Source organism: Limanda limanda, chromosome 1 (assembly GCF_963576545.1).
Source record: "Limanda limanda chromosome 1, fLimLim1.1, whole genome shotgun sequence".
Taxonomy (NCBI): domain Eukaryota; kingdom Metazoa; phylum Chordata; class Actinopteri; order Pleuronectiformes; family Pleuronectidae; genus Limanda; species Limanda limanda.
In genome coordinates, this window is record NC_083636.1 from 15904184 (window position 1) to 15928145 (window position 23962).

Consider the following 23962-nt stretch of genomic DNA (forward strand, 5'->3'; position numbering starts at 1 on the left):
CGGTCTCTATCAATACACTTACATCTTATAGAGTTTATAATCCATCTCTATGTGTTTTAAATGCTTGGATAGACCCGATACGTTTGTTAAAGATGGATCCATATAGGGAATGATATCCATGACAGGTTGACATGTTATAGTTGTTTAAAAATCAGTACAAAATTAACTAAAATAGCTTTTTTATAAACAAATACAAAGAGGTTGAACATTCAATGTCACCTCTGAGGGAGACTGACCCTATAGCAAATCAATTCACACAATAATTCAACAATAGCTGTGTATTCGGGGCGGGGGGGGGGGGGGGTCTCTCATATCGTCAGTATGTCTCAGATCTGTGCTCATTCATTCTACTTTGGCCCCGGTGACAGACTGCGAGGGCAGATCTCGGAGTCATTTGAAGGGTGAAGGTGCGCAGATATCAACAAACCTATTGACTTGATTTAATTATTCAATAGGAGCAGGGAGCTAAATCAACAGTCTGCGGATCTCAATATCAGATAGCTTTCAAAAGCACTGCAAATCAATAGCGCCGCAATCTACAGTGACAATAGTAATTCCAAGAGGGGTCAGAATCGCATGACCTCACGAAATTAATGTTAAGGCCACTGGTCCGTGTGCAGATCAAACATGCTTGGACCAGATGATAATGGCTCTGTGTAATTATGTTTTATCATAGGAGAAGCATCCTATCTGTGTGCTGCATGAGCTGATATTAATTCAGTCCAAGGACACAAGGGTTTGAAGGAAGCATTTAAGATAAGTAGATTCACATGCATGTCAGATGTTAAGAATAAATAAGTGTTCTCTTTCTAATCTTAAAGTCAAAATGCTAAAACAATTGTAATATTTGCACCAAGGCCCAATAGTTTCCCTTAAAGTAACTCAGTTGCTACCAAGTCACACACACTCAAAGATATTAATCCCCTTAGTATCGCTTTTTTGTATCAAGATCCATGAATTATTGAATTACGTCAAAAAAATTAAAAGATCTGTTCTGGAGCTTTCAGTCATACCACAAACTTTCTTGCTTCAGCCGATGGAGTTGCCCAGTTGGAATCATGGATGTTCAAATTTCAAGTTGCCATTCATTTAAGCACTAATGTCCATGTTATCTTGAATAAAAGGCTTTTCTTGAAGTTATTCCTGGTATTTCGGTCATGTTTTGGGCTTTTTGACAAGATCCGTTTTAATTTGGTTTCACTCGTACAAAAATGCCTGTTTAATAGGAGTATTGTTGCAAATGGGATCGTGGCTTCATGCAGGATCATTGATATACAGGTGTTGGAACACGAATTTGAATATTGGCTTGTTAAGAGTTCAGTGAATCTGGCCGTGCTGTGTGGGGACCCGCGTGTTTCGAGGGCAGATGAGGACGCTGGCTCCGTGCTCGGCTCTTTATTGAAATGCACTGACCAATTTGACTCGGCCATTTGTCTTGCAAATGAGATGATGACTTATGGAGGCAACATGAACAGCTTTGATGAAGCCTCCTTTTTAATGCAGTCAAGTGGGCTGGAGGGAGGTGCGCGTGTGTATCTGTGTGTCTTTGTGGGTCGCATCACCAGCTGGCGCGGGGTTCTTTCAGCAGCTCTCCTCATCTTGCTGAAAACTGCGTGTGTGTGTGTGTGTCTGTGTGTGTGTATGTGTGGGTGTGTGTGTGTTGTGTATCTGCACACAGGCTGCATTGCATCCCTGTGTCCTTTTGAATTAACTCAGTGAACCCCTTTAAACACAGCTGTACATGGTTTATCTTAAGCCTGTGGGGATGCAGAGACAGCACAGTGTTACACCGCTCCCGGGGGTCTTCCCCTATTCTCCCCTGCAAGCCCCGACACACACACACACACACACACACACACCATGCACACACACTGTATGATCCACGTAATAGACATTCATCACACATCTGTTACAGTATATCCTTCAATACGACAGGCTGCTAAATCACGCGTGCAAAGTGTGTATATATTCACTTTATGGTCAATTTACATGTCGTTTCGGTCTCAGGGATGATAATATTTATGAGGTGCCAATGGTGACGCTGGATTTAGTATGTCCGTCTTCATAAAAGTGTCTGCCCACTCCCTTCACTCCGGCTCGGGCTTATTCCTTTCTTTAAATCACGCTGAAACACTGGATGTGTCAGCCTCCTCCATGATATCTCATTTCTTCACCAAATCAATTAGCGTGTCGCCGAGCTAATGAAGTTTTATGTGTTATATGGGGGCAATGAATGACACCCTGATATCTCATTGATTTGGACTGTAAATAGGTTTTCAATTATTCATCCGCATATGAGCCACTGGATGGTAAATTATATTGAAGCTGACATTTGTGTACATCTGCTCTGTGTGTGTGTGTGTGTGTTGGTGCATGTGGGCGGACGGTCGGGTGTTGAATATGTCACTCATTCATATAATTAGTTAGTTTGCATATTGATGACTTACTACGTCGTCTGTGGACGTGTTCGCCTGTGTGCTTCAGTTTTATTCCATCATGTCATGCTTGTGTTTACTCATCCGTGCATTATCTCCATCAGCCTCCCCATCAGGCTAGCAGCTGCCTGTCTGTCTGTCCATATATCTGTGTGTGTGTGTGTGAGTGAGTGTGTGTGTGTCTGCGCACACACTCCGGGGCCAGGTGAGTCAATGTTTTGCCAGCCTTTTCTCCAGAGAGCCAGGCTCATGTCCGTGGAGATCCAGACAGAGACACCCCCAACCTTGAGCTCTTCTGTCCCCCCCACAGAATTGAAGTCTTCCAGTGGGATGAACACTGCAGATGGTCAGGGGGGCTGGAGAATAGGGACATCAAATATACATGCAAAGAGCCAGGAGATCCCAAATGAGGATGATAGGATGGAGTGTGGCTCGCAGGGACCATACAGTCCTCCACCTGCGTGTGGACTTTAAAGAGGAAAGTACAAAGTTGTCAGAGTGTTTTTGTTTCTTTGTTAAATGGTTGGAACACGTACATTTTTGGATTTGGATCCCAAAGCAGAGGTGTTAGAGCTCGAGTAACCATACAGGCAGGAGCATAGACTGAAGATAAAGATGGAGGACAAGACTGCTCCCCAAGAGTGAAGCCAAAAAGACCTCTATTGCCTCCTCCAGATTAGTGGATGGGACATGGACCAAACTAAAAGTCAAATTTATATATTTTTGCTTTATTTCTGGATTGTGGAAGGACGTGGAGCCGCGTCTGTCCTCGAAGGTCTCAAGTCCTTTTTTGCTATGAACAGAATGAAAATAGCGTCCTTGTCTCATATTTATCAATTATTTGTCCACCCCTTTTTGTAATGCAAGCAAACACACCCACACAAACACACTGATGACTGGAGGAATGTGGATTATCTATGAAAAACTTTGGGAGATTTTAGCACAATATCGATTGGCACTGCGCCACAAAGCACACTTACACTATCCCTCCATTCAATTCCCCTTTGGATCGCGTCCATCGTCTAAACTTTATGTGTGTGTTCATAACCTCCTTCTGTAATAGCTTTGTTTTCTAGGTCCAGATGTTCTTTCGTCTCTGATGTTTATCTGCCCACGATATGAACGACTGTTTTTGTGCATTAAAAATGAATTTATTTTGGTCTCCGTGTCCTGCGGTAAAACCATCTTTAAAAAGCAGATACAGCACTCTGTGCAGGCTGCATTCTCCTTACACAAGCCTGTGTCACTTAAAATCACTCTGACGTGTGTCTGAATGCATCATGTTGAGCATTCAGAGACAGGAAACAGCACCGAGCGCGGAGCCAGAAACAGCCAAGTTTAAAGACATGGATGAGCAACTGAACGGTCAACCTCCCATCCTCCTGCTGTTCCACCTTCTCCACTGATCTAGTTCAAATCCCATTGTAAGCAAAACTTCTCTGATTACAGCAGGAAATATGGATTTTACTTGCGCATGTGGCATTTAATCTCGATTCCGCACGTACAGGAAGAAAAAAACACAAAATTACCCACAAATGTTATTCCTGCTGTTAATTGATCGAACACGGTGGGAACACATTTACATTTTAAATTGATCATTGTCTTCCAAGTGTTACATTGGAGATGTAAATTGAGTAATTATGCATGCATGAATACATGTCATAAACAGGCAGTGTCATTGCACTCTGCAGAGAGGGGGTGCAGTGTGCGTTACCATAAGGAATGAGTGACAGACTATATCACATTCATTTTGCATGGGAGTTAGGACGGAGCTCCTGCTGCACTTTTGTTAACAAACAACTGAAGACAACGCTCAGGCATGTAGACAAAACACAGCAGCGTTCTGACATTGGAGAATACGTTTTGCACCAAAGCTGTGAATTTGGGAAGACAGAACAAAACATCATATTGCTGTAATCTGTCACCAGAGCACAAACACGCTCAGCAGACAAATAACATCTTTGATTCGCCAAAGCCGAGCGAGAGCTCAGAGTAAAATGCGTCACATCCAGGCCTGTTTGTCAAACAGTATGCAGGAAGAGCGTCTTTATTAAAAATTTCAAGGGGGTGCTCAAGACGCGTTGTCATCACGTCCAGTCACTGAGGAAATTCCTTTTATCGCTGGATCCAACCTGACTTTTTATAATGTGTTATTGATTCTTTTTACTGTATTGCCGTGTGATGTTTACGATGAAAATACATATAAACCAAAGAAAAAGCACAAAGCGCACACAGCAAAGTAGTAAGTTTATTGTATTAAAATCTGAGCCATCTCTGCCTTGCTGAGCCATTTCCCTTTCAGTTCAGACAGCTCCAATGAAACATAATGATATTTTCATCTAAAAAATAAAAGGTTAGAAAATGGCCTCATCACAGTTGTTTTATTGCATAGAGGGAATTATGTGAACTGCTATGAAACATCCACATGAACCAGCCAATCCACACAGCAGTTGAGTCGCAGTCATGTAATGATACACTAGCATCTAACTGGGCAACTAATGGCATACATCTACACAGAAAAGAGACACACATGCAAGACATGAACACAAACACACACACACACACACACACACACACACACACACACACACACAAACATACACACACACACAAATCGTTGTCTGAAATGGAAATGTAATCAAAGTCCAATGGAGAGCAGTCACATACAAATGTTATCCGCTGCGCTGCAGGGCTGCAGCCAAAGGTGAAAAAATGCTGTTAAACCTCCTTTCAAATTCAGAAGCAATATCACCACAACACGAGATTGGTGCTGTTTTAACTTGAAATGACACGTTAAACAACCGACGCAGCGAAAACATCCAGCGAGATGAATTATAAATGAATTGCTTCTTTGGTAAATGTCTTTAAAGGCACAGTTTGTAAAGCAAATGTTGCAGCGCCTCCGACAAAACTCAGAAAGTGACTGATAGGGATCGTAATGTGGGGACTGACACAACTCAGGAACTACAACAAATTATTAATGGTGTCTGATGCTTTTAAAGGGGGTTCAAATTAGCTTTAACATTAGTTTATAAATCAAATGGTTAACTTATGTCTCTATATATGGTTTAAGTTTCTACATCTGTCACTTATTATTTGCTTACATTTAAAACACAGATCCATAAAAAAGTAAGTACAGGCAGAAATATTTATATATCTTATAGTTCAACAGTGCACAGTGCACATACCAGTCCATGACATCACGTGCTTGTGTGCACACGTGCACGTAAACAGGCCAGAAGAAGAAGTGAATGAAGGAGACGACTCCAGCGAGCTGACAAGCAGAAGATTAATCCATCTTTCCCTCGGCCGGTCCCTCCCACTCCCTCCTCCTGTTTCTCCTTCCAGCCTCATTGTTTTCAATAAAGTGTCAAGACCGGCCATTTTATAATCACATTTGTGACTTGGGATCTGGGATTCAGATGCAATCAATGTCTATTAGAATCACAGGGTTATTGATTGAAAGAGGAGAGATGGTGTGAGCGATCTCTACCCATTTTCGTCCTCACTGTCTTCCTTGTGCATAATGTACACATATTTACAAACAACCAGAGCTGGGATCCCTACATGGTTGTCTGCACATCGCTGGTGCTTTACTGGCAAGAACAGAGAGAACTGAAACAGATATTAAAAAGGAATGTAAAAGATTTTTAAGTCAGAAGCGTTCATTTCCCTTTTTCTTACAGGAGATATATGTAATATCCATGTGCACAGTTTATATTCAAGCACTGATAACATGGGATGACACAAATGGCAATTTTTATGAAAAGTTATGTTCAACAACCATTTGTATTTTGACAAAAACCCTAAAGACGAGAAGGGATGTGCTCGTTTTTCTGCTCTTCCACGTATTCCTTACTTTATAGTTTTTTTCCCCCACTGTGTGTGTGTTGTGTTTTGTGTGTGTGTGTGTGTGTGTGTGTGTGTGTGTGTGTGTGTGTGTGTGTGTGTGTTTTGTTTGCATAAGTGCCTGTCAGCCAGGGTCTCTGCAGCATTTCCACAAGGTGACATTTAGGGGACAGTTTCACACACTGAGGATATGGTTCCTTTAACTGCTGTTTATCACCTGTTTCTGGAAATGTCACCCGGCCTTACAATAGCTATATATCAGGATATGTGCGTGTGTGTGTATGTGTGTGTGTGTGTGTGTGTATATTGTTGTGTGAGAGAGAGAGAGAGCCTTTATTCCAAACCCTATATATTTTCTTTAGGTTGTATTTTTCTTGTAATTATGAATGTGCTCATCTCCGCAAATAATACCTTTTACTCCCACATGCTTTCAGGAAGAGACCTTTGGAACGTTCAGCTTCTTTATGAATCATGTGCCTCCATCCAAAGTTTTTATATTTGCTTTATAATTTCAGATTTTCATGTATCTTTATGTTGTTTTTTTTGTGACGTCTGTGTGAGGGCGAGAGCACGTGATGACTTCTCTCCAGAAACATGCAGCTCACACGTGGTGGAAGGTGTTTGGGTGATTTAGCTTCTCAAAGAGCTGTAAGCAGTTCCACCTTCATGTGGGATGCGTTCCCTGTGTGTCTGTGCATTTTCTCAGGGTACTCCAGCTTCCTCCCACAGTCCTAAGACATGTACAGTTGGGGTCAGATTGCCTGCAGTCTCAAGTGAAAGTGATTCTGAATGGTTGTCTCTGTATGTTGGTCCCGTGCCGTGATGCGCTGGCGACTCGTCCATGATGAACCCTGCCTCTCGCCCAGTGCCAGCTGTGATTGGCTCAAAACCACAAGTGGTGTAGATAGTGGAATGTTGGAGAACAGCTTTATTCCTAATTCTGCTTTTTCGAGGGGTCTGTTCAAAAAGACATTAATTAGTCTCCTGAAGATGAATGTTTCCGTCATGGCTTGAATGTGAAAACAATTTGAGTGGATATTTCTAAAATACTTGGTTTAAGTGTCAATATTAGAATAGGTTTAGCTCAGGATCAGAATACGGGTTATGAGTTGTTTAGAAATGGTTGAAATACGACGTTAGGGAATGATAGTGCTGACAATGAGAGAGAGGACGAAACTGTGGGTGTCTTCTGCGTGTGTGTGTGTGTGTGTGTGTGTGTGTGTTGAGCAGCCTCAAGTCCCAGGATAACTCATTAAGTGTTTAGTCCTGTCTGTAGAAGAATAAGAAGAGCAGGATAGTGTGCTGCTGTCTGAACTTACCACGCCAGTCAAGCACAGGGACCAGTGTGTGTGTCTGTGTGTGTGTGTATGTGTGTAGGAGGGACATCCATATCACACTTTTATTTTGTCTCTCACTCAAATTCACATGAGACTCACACTAAGGGGGACACGGATTTGTGTCGCTCATGGTTCAAGGAGACCAGGAAGGAATTTAACCGGAGAATATGAACACCCATTGTTGGAAATAACACACACACACACATACATAGAGAGACACAACACACACTCATCCCTCACAGGAAATAGCTCATAGACTGTGCAGGGTTTAAAGCAGTTGGCGTGTTAGGGGCTGTTGATTCAGTCACTGCACGCCACAGTGCACCGTTGTCTTAATGGAATAATTGAGTCTGTTCTATTGACAGATGCAAACGTGTAAAAAGAAACACACACACACACACACACACACACACACACACACACACACACACACACACACACACACACACACACACACACACACACACACATAAACATACGTGCCCACACTGACAAATACTAATGGCCGGAGGAATCCGCGCACCTCGTTCATTGTGATTATTGATAAGAGCTCCTTTGATTTTGGTTATTTGAATGGAAATGAAGCATACGATTGTGTTTGGTTTGCGTCTTGGTCTGAAATGTGTGCGTTTCAGTGGAAGTGGAATTTGCTGGAAGCGATTTGCGTGACAAGCGAGGACGGCGAGGTTTTAATGAACGCTTGTTTGATCTGGGAATTGGAAACGGCGAGGTCTCCTCTTCATGCTGATGTGTTCTGTTAAAGAACAAAGTAAATACACTTAATGTGCATATGTGTTTTTTCCCTTTCCTCCATTCATGAAAAGGGAGGAGGACAAAGGATCAAAAAGAAGTGAAGAATTTCTCCTTCCTTCTCTCTGCTCCTTTGTCTTCCTCCCTTCCACCTTGTGTTGTTTTCTTTTGTCTCACTTTCATTCCTAATTCAATACTTCTAAACACATAGGATGAAAATGAGATCCTAGCAAAACGAGAGGCGGTAAACGGAGAGAGGGCAAGTGAAGGAGAAATCTTTTTGTGCTGCTCTTCTTTCTCCGGCGACAAACAAAAGGAAAATAGGCCATCTTTCCTCATCCCAGCGACAAGTCCACTGCGATCGATAATCAATCCCTAATCTCCCTCATCTCTCCAAGGTTCTCTCTCTCTCTCTCTCTCTCTCTCTCTCTCTCTCTCTCTCTCTCTCTCTCTCTCTCTCTCTCTCTCTCTCTCTCTCTCTCCCTTCTCCCCCTCTGTTGCTCACCCTCTCATTCCTTTCCAGCTCCTCAACGTCACAAGCAAAAGGACACACACAAGAACCAAGCAGATGAACACAAACGAGGTTTAATGCACAGATACACACATACGATTAAAGATGAAGACAACTTGTCCTAAAATACACCTGCATAAACACAGCATTTCATGACATGTTCAATGTCAGGACAATACGACTCTCGGGTCTCCAGTCAAACAACACAAGACTTAGCTTAATTGATTTGTTTAAAATCAATTTAAATAACTTGATTTATTCAAAGAATAAATAATTCATCCACTGTGATTTATGTTCAATTGAATTCAGTCTTAATACAATCTAAATAAACTGGTATACTACTATAAATTAGTGTCTCTAAATCAAAATATGAATCTCATATTTTCAAATAGGAGCAATAAGTGTCTGCAGAGTCTGTGAAGCAAAGTCAATTACATCCACTGAGCTCCGGACTAGTATTCAGAGGATTTTCTTTCATATTGGACAGTTCCATATCTTGCACTTTGGGAAAAATGAGGAATTATTTCCTTCCAATCCTTTGTTGAAGTTTTCAAATGATGCACACACATAAACACACAACCCTTCTGCGGCTGTATGTTTGTTTTAATGAGGCAGGAACATTCTCCTCGATGTCCCATCCCATGAGAACATGCAGCCACACTCTCATGCAGCCTATAAGATGAGTTTCAAGGCTCTGAAATGTAAAAGCAATGGATCTACCTGAGCTCCTTTACCTTCATGTTCCTTCACAGGTGGTTCGGTGCTTTAGGAAATGTTAATCTCACCCACAGGGACGCGATGAAAGAGAGGCAGGAAACTCGCAGAGATAAGCGGTCGAAGATAGAGGAGAAATAAAAGAACAAAATGAGCGACAAGAGAGGAGGGATCGAGGGTTGCCAGAGATCAAATAGCATTTAATCCACCTGCGTTCACAACCATATGGACCCCCGCTGGCCTGAGATCAAACCCCCCACCTCCTCTGGAACTGCTGCCTTGCTCCTGAGCTTCTGCTTTACATTGGATGAGAGAGAAGGAGCTGAAGGTGCATCTCACCTCATCTCCTGTGTTGTGCATCCAGACATCGCACAAGGACAGTGACACTGTGAGAAGGAGCCACCTGTCGCTCTGACATGAGTCTGTGTGTGTGTGTGTGTGTGTGTGTGTGTGTGTGTGTGTGTGTGTGTGTGTGTGTGTGTGTGTGTGTGTGTGTGTGTGTGTGTGTGTGTGTGTGTGTGTGTGTGTGTGCAACTGCCTCTGGAAGAAAAGGATAAACATCAGGATGACACGGTTCAAACCAGCGTCTCTCACACCTTGTGGATTCTATTGATGTGTGAATAAGATTTATTCAACCTCTTCTTCATAACTCCACCTCGAGAACATCGAGTTCTATCTATTTGGCTAAATGTTGTATATGTTACTAAAGACCAACTTTAACTTTTAAACTGTTGAATGCAAAGAAGGAAAACTTTTCTTGGGATATTGTGGTAAGAATCAGATAATTATTTTATCTTACAATGAAAATATACCATAATATTATTAAAATCATCTTTTTATAACATGGTACATGGTATGCAGCAATTTGCTTCCTCACACTAACGAGTGCACGCAGAGGGCAGAGTGTGGGATAAAAGTTTCATATAGACAAATACTGTGTTTTATAATTGCATATAAATATGCATTTCAATACACAGACTGCCGAGCGACTGCACTGAGAAAAGTTAGACTTTTATTAGTTTCTCTTGTTTTATCGCTGACCCACTTGCAGTTTTTTCTCTTTAATGTTCTCTTTCTAAACTAGTTCTACAGTCGATAAAATAGATTTGATGTAATTTCCAGTGACATTAAACACAGCCATCTGGTTTTGGATCTGTTGCTACGGGAGCGGACATAAATGTAAATCACAAAAACAAGGGAAAAATCTTTTTATCCACTTTTCATCCACTTCTCGCTCTAAACTGAGGTGTTTTATTTGTCCAGCTCACATCTTCACTAAGTGTCTCATTAGGCCGCTGAAGAATTGTGTTTGCACCTCTTCACATCACAAAACACCAACAATGTCAATAGGAACAGGCCGAGATGGTTGGAAACTCTGCAGAACGAAAATATGTTTGCACCTGATTTTATGTCTTGAGACATGGAGCGTTGCAGCGTCGGCAGCTTTTCAATTCCACCTCCGCAAGTAGCAGGAAGTACGAGGGGGGGGCAGCGTGAGTCGCCACGAACTCTACTGCGTCCTCTTCTTTCTGGCTTTGTTACACGTTCCCACATCCCCATGTATTTTGAATCCCAAATTTGGGCACTTAAAACTCAAATCTTTTATTCATCGGTCTGATTGTGAAACACGTGGGTGGTTTCAAGTGCTTGCGGCCACTTCCCCAAACGGCATTTTAGTGATTACAGAGCGGTGAGACGGAGGGGCTGCTTTCAAACTGGTGTCGCATGATTATTCAATAACTTACAACAAATAACAACTTTTTCAACTATTACATTTCTGCCTCTTTTGCTCACATACATACGTAGACACATACGTACACACACACACACACACACACACACACACACACACACACACACACACACATACAAACATACACACACACACATACATAAGAAACAACCTCATGCATAGATGCTGAATCCAAAACCTCACAGTGTGATATTAACTTCACGACACACAGAAATGTGCAGAAATAGCTCTGAAACGTTGTATCAATTATTTGTATTAAACTCAAATCAGAAAATATCGCACACGGACCATGAAAGTAATTCATAGTATTCACACGGTCTGTTGTCATGGTAACTTCCTCTTGGAGGCAATATAGGTGTAAGTTATAGACACGTTTATTTCTCCTGTGCGAGGAAACCTGGGAAACATATATGAGAAGTGTCAAAGGTGCATTTGTGTGAAATCAAACAACATATGTGTGTGTGGTTTTACTCGTATGTTGCAGCAGCATATTTAATAATGTGGGAAGAGAGAGGTTTTCCACATGTACAGTATGAAGCTCACCAGTAAAACACAGGTGGATCAAAGGGAACGAGAAGAGGAAACGGAGTGGCTCCGACAGAGGAGATGAAATGGAGCATCAATGGAACCAAACCAAGGACAGTCTGCATCCATGAGTCATATGAAGTCGCCTGATCACATCACATCGTATCTCAGCCTGAAGGCTCCGGGATGTTGGCTCTGTGATTGGCTGGGGGCCGTTAAGGGGCCACAATCTACACAGAGGGGCCAATTAAATATCCAGCATCTATGCACAAGTCTTGTGTTATTCAAGAGCTTAGAAAATAAAAATTCTTAAAATAATTGTTATATTTATTGCCATAGGCATTACAGCTAGGGCCAGTGCCCCCCCTGGCTCTGCTCCTGGATTCCCCCCCCCCCCCCCCGATCATAGCTTTCCCATAAAACCCAACTGATAATGTGAATTTGAGAATGAACATTGCGGAAACACCAATGGATTTTATAGAAAGGTTTATTTTGGTTAAGGTTATGACACGAAGGTTTACAGCAGGATGTTGTAAACAGAACTACATTCATCCACAGACATAGTACAAGAGGTTAATCCTCTACAAATGAAATAACTACTGATGAAAACAGTGTATTATGTTGAGGGGTAATTTAAGCGGAATAAAAAATAAAAAAAACCCATGCAGGAATTCACAACATATTAAATTGAAAAGTGACAGTGAATGATTAATAGTTTTCATTAAAACGACACACCACAATAATTTTCCCCCGGAGTGGAAGATGTTTATTCCCCCCCCCCCCCCCCCCCGCCCCAAGCACATGTCATTAGTAAAAAAAAAAAAGGATGTGGCATCTCAAACAGGAACAATTCATTTGATGATGCTGAACACAAGTAATAAGCAGGTTGTGTCTCGTGCTGCGTGATCCTGGTGCATGTCTGGAGAGCAGAAGAAGAAGCTGTTCTCCTCCGTGTCCTCCGCAATTAACTCACCGGTGCCACCAGCGCTGTTCTACCCTCTGAATGTCCTGTAGTAATGAAACCTTTAGCCTGGGGCTCTGTGTGAGTGTGGCAGAGGAACAATCCGGGTGATGAAATGATAACTCTTTATGTGTGTGTGTGTGTGTGTGTGTGTGTTACAAATAACAACTCAGCTGAGCCGACACAAACAGAGACACATCCTTTAGCATTTATGAAACTGTTTCAATTACCTTCACTGCCACTTAAACCCAATGAGCTCCCCGCATTGTTAATATAACCCCTCAGGCCACACACACACTGACAAACACACACACACACACACACACACACACACACACACACACGCACACAAACACACACACACGGAGAGAGAGGGTTAAACTCCACCGAACGCTGATAAGCCAATGTCATTCACACAAAGCGTTAACACAGCCGCGCGTCTGCTCTATCAGAATCGATAGCCGCCCCCGGGTGCGGCTTGTCGCGGCCATGTTTGGGGGGGAAGCACAACAGCGTAACACCGGCAGCAATAATAATGTTAATGAGCTCCACAGAAAAGGTCAAGGCTAAACAAAAGAATTCCTCCTTATAAATATTTAAGTGTGATTAACATTAGTGGTCCTAATTAAGCCATCAATCTTTGCCCGGTGAAAGGACCTCTGATTAGCCGACACTCCGGTGGAGAGCGGGTTCCACGGGGCCGGATGGCGAAGCTGTCGAGGAGAGCGTGATCGCATCGGCCGACGTGGAAATATCTTCTTCTTTTGTTCGTATAGGTGCAAATTACAATATACACTATATCTCAAGGCACTTCACATAGTTAGATTGAAACGAGCAAACTCTTTGGGGGCTGTGGAGCGATAAAAACTCCCAAATTTGCCCAAATATCATCAGGAACTCTTCTGTAGAATACTCAACAACTTTGTGTCTCTAATCAACCTCTGTTATACGTGGAACAATAAGAGAAGAGTTAACCATTAAAGGATAAACCATATAGATAATGGATGAATGGCAATTTAAATGTAACAATTAAAACCCAAAGGTCTTAAAACAAGTCGACCTATGTTATATATGTAATGACTTGTTTATTGACTCATATCTGCTTTAGTCGTGAGTTTGCCAAAAACTCCCTGCCAGCCAGTTAGCAGCTGTTTCTATTGTCACAACATCAAACTACAAGGTCTTTTGATATTGTTTTGATTACGAGAGCCGTGAGTACACATGGAGCGTTTAGGAGAGAAAACTAATTATATTTATATGAGTTTATTGCTTTCCAGAATGAGAAAGAGAAAAGTCTAATCTGATAATAACATAATAGACAGAATGAAAACAATATTTTAAGATTTCCTGCAGATACATTAAAGCCCCGGTCACATCTAGAGCTGTAAACTCCATCAGCAGCGATTTGTCATCGCACAGGGTTGAGTGTTGTGACTTTGGTGGGAAAGCAGGAGAAGTGTCACAGCTCCAACCAGCTGCCATGTGGCTCTAGTGAGACCCGCCCGTATTTACTCATTGTTCTAACAGATGTTAGTCTGCAGACGCCACACAGGGCTCAGTGGCTGGCACCGTGACTTCACAGCACCGACTTTCACAGATCAAATCTTGGCTTGGAAACCTCTGTGTGTGAAACATGATTTATTTTACAGTGTTGGTTTGTCCCACAGTCCAATGTTGAAGTCTCAACTAAATGAAAATAATATATATTCAAAAAGTAATTTGTATAGATACATTCATGGGAGCTTTTGGGAACCGATGACGTCACAGCTTACTTCGCTCATTCCCACAGATGCTTTGTGTAATGAGCAGGCGCCAAAGTACATTTAGCATTACTGCACCACATCAACTATATTCACCGGCGTCTGCCTCGCCCAATGTTACCAGGCCAACCAGGGATCTTTGGTATTTGACGGATCGTTGATGTGGACTTCATCGCCGCCTACTGGCCCAGGACACTTGAGTCTTTGAAGTTGTTTTCACGTTCTCGCATTGGACAGAGATAAAAAATAAATAAAAAAGCCTTGGACTTGTGACTATAGGACCATGGGTTGGTTCTATAGTAGATAGGAATAATAGGCTACGTAACATTTCCAGTATAAATTAATTCAATAATGGTTAGACTGGTTTTCCACATGGTTCTGGCATAAAAAGCAATATATTTGACACACACACACACACTAATACACATCGATCAACACAGCGAGCCGAGCTCATCGTTAAATTCTTGTTACTCCAGTCACCTGAGCGCTGGCTGTGTGTCGGTGTCCTCTGGGTTGTACAGATGTTTATACGTGTGATAATGACTGTATGATGTCACTCGTGTGACCCAGAGACATTAAACAGAGATAATCACATTTTAACGTGTGTCTGTGTTGTGAATGCCTGGAAGCACGGTACACAAGCAGGGAGGTTTCACATTCAGCACAATGTGTGTGTGTGTGTGTGTGTTTGTGTGTGTATGTGCGTGTTTTAATGTTCAACATCTCCTGTTTGCCCTCCGGCCCTCTGCTTACAATGTGAGAGTGTGCCTGTGCATGAGCTCCAGCCATAACGTGAATAATAAATAACCGTGTGTCTCTGTATTCCGCCTCTGTGCCGTATTTGTGAGAACAGGTGTGTGTTTGTGTGTGTGTGCGTGCGTATGTACAGAAGCATCTCACATCCGTATACAGAGGTTACCACAAAGTGCATCTGAAGGAACAACGTGAGTCAAACTGTAATTTAAATAGTTTCCTGCTCGTCCGAGTGCTCGGTGGCGTGCCGACGAAATTAACGAGAGAAGCGCAGGCAGAGGCGGCGCCGGCCACGTCACAGTCGAGCCACAGCACGGGCTGCGAGCGCAAAGTAATTTAAATCCTCTTCTGAAGGGTGAGAAAACATTTTATACAGTTGTGGGGATTAGTCTAAACTGGCTCCTCGCGGGTCACGGATGGATCGGCTTATGCGGGGCCGTGTAACAGGTTTAGTAGCCACTGGCTTGTGGTGCAGTCATATGCTCATCTGACATGGAGGGAGTATCTAACCTTCACATGAGGACGACTCATTGGACGTCATGCTCAGGTCTGTCACCCATTCAGTCCGTATCCACGGATACATAATTCATGGTGACAATGTGTGGTGCAGGTGGAGCTGTACCAGGGTGACACGTTAACAAATGACCTGGTAATCCAGTCATTACTGTGATGAACGGTTATAACAACGTGAGGAAACTAAAGATAAAATCACCTTAGAACTAATCTTGTGATAAAAATACCTAAAAAAACGACCAATTGAAACGATAATGCACAAACACTGTGTCCCTATATTAAACAAATAACTTGCTTGTGTAATCAATGCCATGTGCAATGCAACAACATGCAGCTACACAAATATAATAACACCAAATAATACAAAGAACAATTAAATGTGTTTTATTACGTGTGGCTCTTATTGGAAAATCTAAACATTGGATCCCGTTAAAAAAGGGCAACAGCAGAAGATGAATGCAATGTAATAATGTACCTGAGGAAAACAAATTTGGAGTAAAGATATTGTGTCAAATAGAAATACAAATTCTGTGTTTTTGCCAGCAATAGATTTTTCCCCCTCTCATTACTAAAGGTCTGTTTTGCTGTTTGTCGGACTTCAGCCTCCCAACACGAATTAGGATATGAGGATATGTTGTTCTAAAGAAAGCAGACACACTTTAAAACCTGCAAACTGTTTCCTCACATTAAAGAGCTCCAGTCCTCTAATGCCTCTTCTCCACCAGCACCACTGTGGAGCCAGTGCCTCCAGAACTGGGCCAATTTCGTAAAACTGCCTTTGACAGGCTCGAGAATTTAAACATGATGTAATCCCTTGTGGCCGGAATGCACCAATCTGTCTGTTTGACAGTAAAGCCCAAAAGAAGAGCGGCCCGAGGTGGAAGATTGAAACCGTGGAAAACTTTCTCTCAAGTTGTCTCAGAATGGAGCTTCTCCTGGGCTCCACCCTCCCAGTGGCTTCAACTTCTGGCTGCGGCACCTGAGTTGTTTTGGTGCAAGAACATGAAACCAACACCCAGGTATAACTCAAAACTTTTATTACAGCATTCCCAGAATCCACTGATTAAAAATGTTACATTAAGTTCCTCTTAGCCAGCTCCTCTTTCTCATTTGCTAAATAAAATCTTTCAAACTCCAACATAAAATGGATTGCAGGTCTGTTAACAGTTGAAGAAGTAGAAGTGGTGTGATATGATAAACACAAGATAGGAAAGTGTCAAAAGTGCCCTTTCATATTAGGAAATAATAGCTTAAAGTGTGTGTGTCTGTGTGTGCGTGTGTGTGCGTGTGTGTGACCGAGTGTACGTGGTCTTCAACGTCATCCTCGTGTCCCCGGTGGTCTCACTGTCTCCTCAGCACGGCAGCTCAGGGCCTCATTACTGCTCTCTTCATTTCTGTGGGGAAACAAAGTCGAAGCCAAGCTCTCACTCACTGCTTGCATCTCCTCTTCATCACACACACACACACACACACACACACACACACACACACACACACACACACACACACACACACACACACACACACACACACACACACACACACACACACACACACACACACACACACACACACACACACACACACACACACTTTCCATCCCACCACAATAAATTACGTCAAATCATTCACACAGCTTTCATGATAGAGATCAACTGTGTTTTTGTTCAATTCCTTCTTTCTTATCTTTCTTCCTATCTCCCTTCTCTTGTTTTGTTTCTCCTTCGGTCCGTCACTTATTCGACAGATAGTTATTAATCCGTGGAGATTCTTCCACACCAGGACATGGACCCTTTTGATTTGCACATAATTAAAACCGATCCGACTGACACGTCGCACTTGTTGTCCTCACAAAAGGAACTGTTACCTATTAAAAAAAAATGCGGTTGCAGAGTCAAACTAAGCAGTGGCAAGAAGAGAGAAGCACTTAGAGTTAGGTGCTCCATCTGTTTTTATTCCCCCTGATAGGTGACGGCTGTTGAGGTGTTAGAAGAGGATTCTGTGTTCTGCAGGGGACAAAGGGGATAGATGGCTTTTAATCTCCTTCCATTTTGACTTTGAATGGTTCTCATGGTTACTTAGCTCATTGCTGTATCCTTGGAAATAACTGAAAGTGATAATTAATGTTTTAAAAATACACATATTAGTGTTAGTTGTGTAGATTAGCATCAGAGGAAAAGAGATACACCACTCATATAGTAGGCTTGACTGCTGGGTTAGAGGTTTTATCGTCAGGTTAAGGAAACCAGCACGAGACGAAGAAGTTCCTGCTCCTTGTTTAGCAATCCCAGACGTCCCACTGCTTTCGAGCTCTTCCTGCAGGATCCTGAGGAATTCCCAGGCCAGATGGGATATGGAATCACTCCAGCGAGTCCTGGGTCTACCCCGGGTTCTCCTACCGGTTGGGGGGGACGGGCCCGGTAAACCTCCAATGAACCTGATCTCACCTAACACCCAGTGAGAAAGCAGCATCTGTTCAGTTCCAAGCAGATTTTCAAACAACTACTAAAGTTTGAGTCCGTCCGATGAAACTTTCTCTGCCAGCGAGCAGCTCTGGCTCCAGCGAGCCTTCGACTGACCAAAACTTTATACTCGAAAAAGATAAAGCGGACGGTAGCAGCAGTTTCTAAAACCCCGCGCCAATAACTCACTCCCCCAGCGGCGGAGCCAGAAGTTCTGGCTGCAGTGAAAAGAGTTGTTGATGGCGACGGGCAGACGGACACCGGCACAGACCCAGAGAGCGGAGGAGAACAAAAAAAGATAGAAGAACAAATAAATAAGAGTTGGGGGAGAATGGCGGAGGGAAGCGTAGGCGGAGAGAGAGAGAGCTCTATAAATTGTGTCCTGATGCAGGGCTGCAGGAAGGGGTGTAGCAGCCTGATGAATAGAGCCATCAGCCTAAGCAGAGGCTACAGAGCAGCCTGCCATCTGCCTGCCCATTACCAGAATGGAGTGCATGACGGCCTCCTCTCATCTGCGGGCCCCACTGGCATCGCTGGCAACCAGGAGCATTTCTTTATGTGCACGTGTGCCATCACTCTCAACTCCGAACGCGTCCCCCAGATTTAAACCATAAACCCATTTTCTCTCATGTTTTTTTTAAAATTTGTGTGGCTTAAATGCATTTGTCACGCGCTTGTGTGCGTGTGAAGCATGTGTGCGTTTGCATGTGTGTGTGAATGTGCAACAAGGCGAAGGGTGGCCCTCGCAGAAGAGCTACACAACGAATTCACACTTCATTGGCAAACAAGGAAGGCCGACCACCGCCAGCAGATCCACCCCTCAGGCTGCCGTCCTATTCTTCAGTATCCTTGATGATTTAGAGATGGTGAGGGGGGGGGCAGAAGAAAATGTAAGGAAAAGAGCAGAGGGAGAGGGAGACGGAACAAAAGAACAAAAAAGGGAGTAAATGCAGGAGCAAGAATAGGGATAGACTGTGAGGAGAGACACTGAGAGGCACAAAGAGACGTGCAGACGGATCAGAGCCAGGAAGCGAGTGCAGTGGGGAAAAGTTAAAAGGGAAAAAGCTATTTTCTTCTTCAGACAAGGTCATTAAATCAAATGTGATTAATCATGGTGGTGGAGGATGTTGCCTTTTGAGTGCATTCTGCTTTTCAGCCGCTTCCCAGAGAAGTGAGCCAATAGAGAAGTGAGGAATCGTAAAAATAGAAAGAATGAACAGGAGATTGGAGCTTTATCCTCTTGGCTTCGTGCAGTTCAATACAGGAGCCGGCGCTGGTGGGAGCCACTGGGAGAATTCCACTGTGCACACAGAGGCAGATGGTACGGAGCACTAAAAGAGACACGCAGAGCTACACTGACAGAAGGCCGTACCAATAACTGCTGTGGAACGCAGTAGAAGGCTAGAAGTGCAGAGTTTAAAGTCTTAGTGTGGGGGTATGAGGTGGTTATATAGAACAGAATAATCTGGAGTCGAATGGACACCTCCACCGAGGCCACCATAACTAAACATGCCTGGTATTCTTATTGCCTGGGAAATTGGTAAACAATTGGCAATGTTGAGGAAACTATAGAATCTGCCTCTTTTTCTGTATCCACGTCAAAGTTTAATAGGTTCATTCTCAGGTCATGTCTCACCCTTCTACCAAGTCCTATGGAAATCCATTGGGTAGTTTCTGCACTATACTGCTTACAAGCAGACAGACGGGCTGAAAACATAACCTCCTCAGTGGAGGATTAATTATAAGCATCAAAGAACACTGATATTTGTTTTTATTTTCAGAGGCTTAGAAATTGATGTATTGTTAAGAATACACTTAAAACTCATGCCAGTTTAACCAAAACGAAAAAATGTGTGTGCTTGTAAACACTGATTTAGAGCTTTAAATTCCAGTTGGCCATAAAGGAGGCAGGAACTAGTCAACTACACAAAGTTTGGCTCATTTTCCTTAACCTCTGACATGAAAATTATCTTTGAACCCGTCTCTTGTTTGTTGGTTAGTCGGCAGGATTACACAAAAAACTACTTGACAGATTTCCCTGAAACTTGCTCGAAGGATCCATCCTTGGAAATCCATGGACAAGGAAAAGCAATTATCGTTTGATGTGGATCTGGACAAATGGGCAAAGTGAGGTTTTATTTGATCACTTTCTTTAAGTTTTTCACAGATTTTCATGTAAATAATAAGCATCTTTAGGTAAAACTAATGTCTCGGACTTTGTGCAGTTGTGTTCAGATCCAAATACAAGTTTTGATCTTTCAGATGTGGTTTCACAAGTGGACCGTTGGCCCCTCGGTGGAGGTTTTTACTTTCCCCATTGGTCTCCAAGAAGCTCCAGATATCCAGGGTTGTCATCAAATTATTCTCCCAGTCTTCCTGCAGGTGCAGGTGGATCTTCACTGAGACCCACTCAAACCTGTACCAGCGCAGCACTTCTGGCATCTACTGCAACTGTGTTACTTTGTTTTTGTGTATAAATACATTTGTTCATGTCTTGAATTCCTGTTCTCTGCAGAAACACGACTTACATCATCGTGGAGAACGGAGAAGAGACGGATGAGAAACATCAACAGTGTTAGCAGGTTTTTCAGCTCATGATTCCCAGTAACACTGACACTGACACCAGCCTGATGATGAGATTACTCAGCTGAGGATAAACCTCAGGCCTCTGCCCATTAAGGGGAAGTGGTTTCATCATGGCTCGGTCTTGAGATGTTCTTACTTCTGTGACTTCCCAGCATTGTGTTATACTGGGAGAAGATGCTCTCTCGCTATTTTCTACGTGTCTCAAATCAGAAACATATAACAACACTGACCTGTTCTCCATTCGCGACGACCGCTGCCCCTCCAGTTTCCTCCTGACGGCTCCGATGTTGCAGCATTGATGTGTATTTGTTCTTTTTTAAATCAAGCAAGTGCAGAGATTTTTATTTTTATGGGGTAATCTTTACTTAGATACTGTTTATAACAATGTTCCTTTCAACTATATCAGAGAATGAATATTTTTGTGGATGGAATTTGTGCCTGGGTGGAGGTATGTGCCCTCCAAGCATCATGTTCATGATCATGTTTGAGTTTTTAGCAAACCACTGTCGGTGCTGCACGTTGTAGAAAGCACGTTTACACCAAATAAAAATATCATTATTAGTTGATTGATGGACAATAAGTTGTTGTGGAATATTGCAGCTCAACAACATCTCATCCACACTTACTAAAATAGAAAAAAGTGTTCTTCTATTATTCTTATTCTTCACCTCTGAATCTCATTACGTCTACTAGCTGATAAATGAGAGATCTTAACAGTGTCAGATGGCGTGTTTATAAATTCCAGATAATTTAGCACAACATTAAGTTTGAATTGTCTGCTGCTCCTCGGGCGATTCATCAAGCTAAATAAACCAAACGTTGCCTCTTTGTGACTTTAGAGGACGAATCACATCGTCGACTCTGTTTCCACAGGCTCCTCTGGAGTCTTTGAGCGCTTGAATAGAAGATTTACAAGTTGTAAGAGGTTGTAAAGGTCATAGCGGAGGCAAGGTAAGCCCCATGTTGGGATATAATAATCATGATTTTAATTATATTAGAGGGGATAAAATCTTATTACAGACAGAACACAGCGTTAAATCACTTATCTGGGCTCAGAGGCACTGGAGTCTGTGCTTGTATCAGGAGAAAGTGGGAAAACAAGTGGGGAGCGAAAAATAAATGGGGCTTAGTCTGTTCTGTGGAGAAACACCTGCCACGAACTCCACTTCCCATTATTCCTAACCTTTAGAACCCCCCCCCCCTCCGACACACACACAAACACACGGCCGCTCTATAATGGAAGCAGACCCCTAAACCCTCGGAGACTCTAAAAGTCAAAAAGCAAAAGGACAGCTGACTGACAAACAGAGGGGGATTAGTCACAATGAATCACATGCTTGCACACACACACACCCCGTCTCTGTTGCTCTCCTGTTCTGTCCATCACACACACACACACACACACACACACACACACACACACACACACACACACACACACACACACACACACACACACACACACACACACACACACACACACACACACACACACACACACACACACACACACACACACACACACACACACACGTTCCTCTGATGCACAATCAAGATAAAGTCTCATATGTGATCACCTGCCTCCACATCAAACCCACATAAGCCTCCCAAGGACTCAGAGGTGGGGGCGTCACACACACAGTTACCCCCCCCACACACACACACACAGTCAAACCAAACACGCACATACATAACAGTGTCTGTCTACCCTGTTAAACCCAACCCGGGGAGTCTGGCAGAGTGCAGACAGCGTGGAGAAGCCGTCTCCTCCAAGGCAACATTAGCCTTGGAGACTGAGCAGAGGAGAAACGCACTCCAGAAAGAAAGAGGGGAAGAAGACAGAAGAGCGGTGGTGGGGGGAGGCAGAGAATAAGTAGATAAGTGAAGAGAAAGAGGGACAATGAGCGGATAAGAAAGAGGTAGAGATCCCTCGCTCTTGTTAAGGCCAATTTACGGTTCTGCGTTTTTGAAAAAACGGACAGATAAGACCGCCCTATCCGTCGTGAAACGCCCTCTCCGAGCGCTACGGAGAGCTTTTCGTACAGGTCTGATTTTTCTAACTTCTCCGTGTTGTGTCGGAGACCCGACCGACAGCTCTTGGTTGTGATTGGTCCGCGAACGACATCATTTCCGTATGACGTCATTTCCGTACGAGGTCATTTCTGTTCGACGTCATTTCCGGACCTGTAACTTCCTGATTCACAATAAACACAACTACGATTCTACGATTAATTTGACGTGTGTGTTAAGCCAGCGGAGTTGTCCGGCTGACGGTGGCTCGTTAGAGCACTGACGGCATGTGTGCACGGTCACATACGGTTATAACGAGCTTTCAAAACGGCGCTAGCAGGCTAGGCTAGCGGACTAGGCTAGCCACCATGCTAACTGCGGTGGTAACAGTGCAAGAACCCGCCGTCACGACTTTAATTCCACGTCTATCATGACACTGTTTCTATAATACCGTCAGGTTAGAAGCAAACACTGGATAGTAGTTAGTGCCGGGAGTCCCTGCTGACTGTGTGTGGAAGCTGGGGGGGAGCTAGCTTCAAGCTACACGGAGCTTCAAGCTGTGGAATCAGCGACACAGTTCGGAAACAAGACCGGGGAACCGCTGCGCTAAGAAACGATAACATCAGCATCTTGACCCGCTGGGTGTCACTTTATTTAGTTCTGTTAGTTGCCATGGTTCAGAGTGTGGGAGGCAGGCTAACAGATGTAAACAAAGACACGTGGACTTCTTCTTCCCAAATGGGGTAGGCTTCTCTGAGCTCGTCTTCCGTTGCGCCACCTATGGGTTTGGTGGTGAATTTTTTTCTACGTACAGTGGTCGGATTAGTAAAAATCAAAAAGACTCTTCGCCCACCGTGGAGCCCTCTCCGAGAAACGGAGAACGTAGAAGTATATAAGAGCCTTTACTGAGCAGATGAGGATTCACACGCAGAGCTGAATAAAGAAAGGCAGATAGAGAAACGGAGGGAAAGATGGATGAGGAAGCAAACATCTGGGACGAATATTTCCCCCCCAACGCTTCAGTCCCCGTCTCCTGGGCTTGT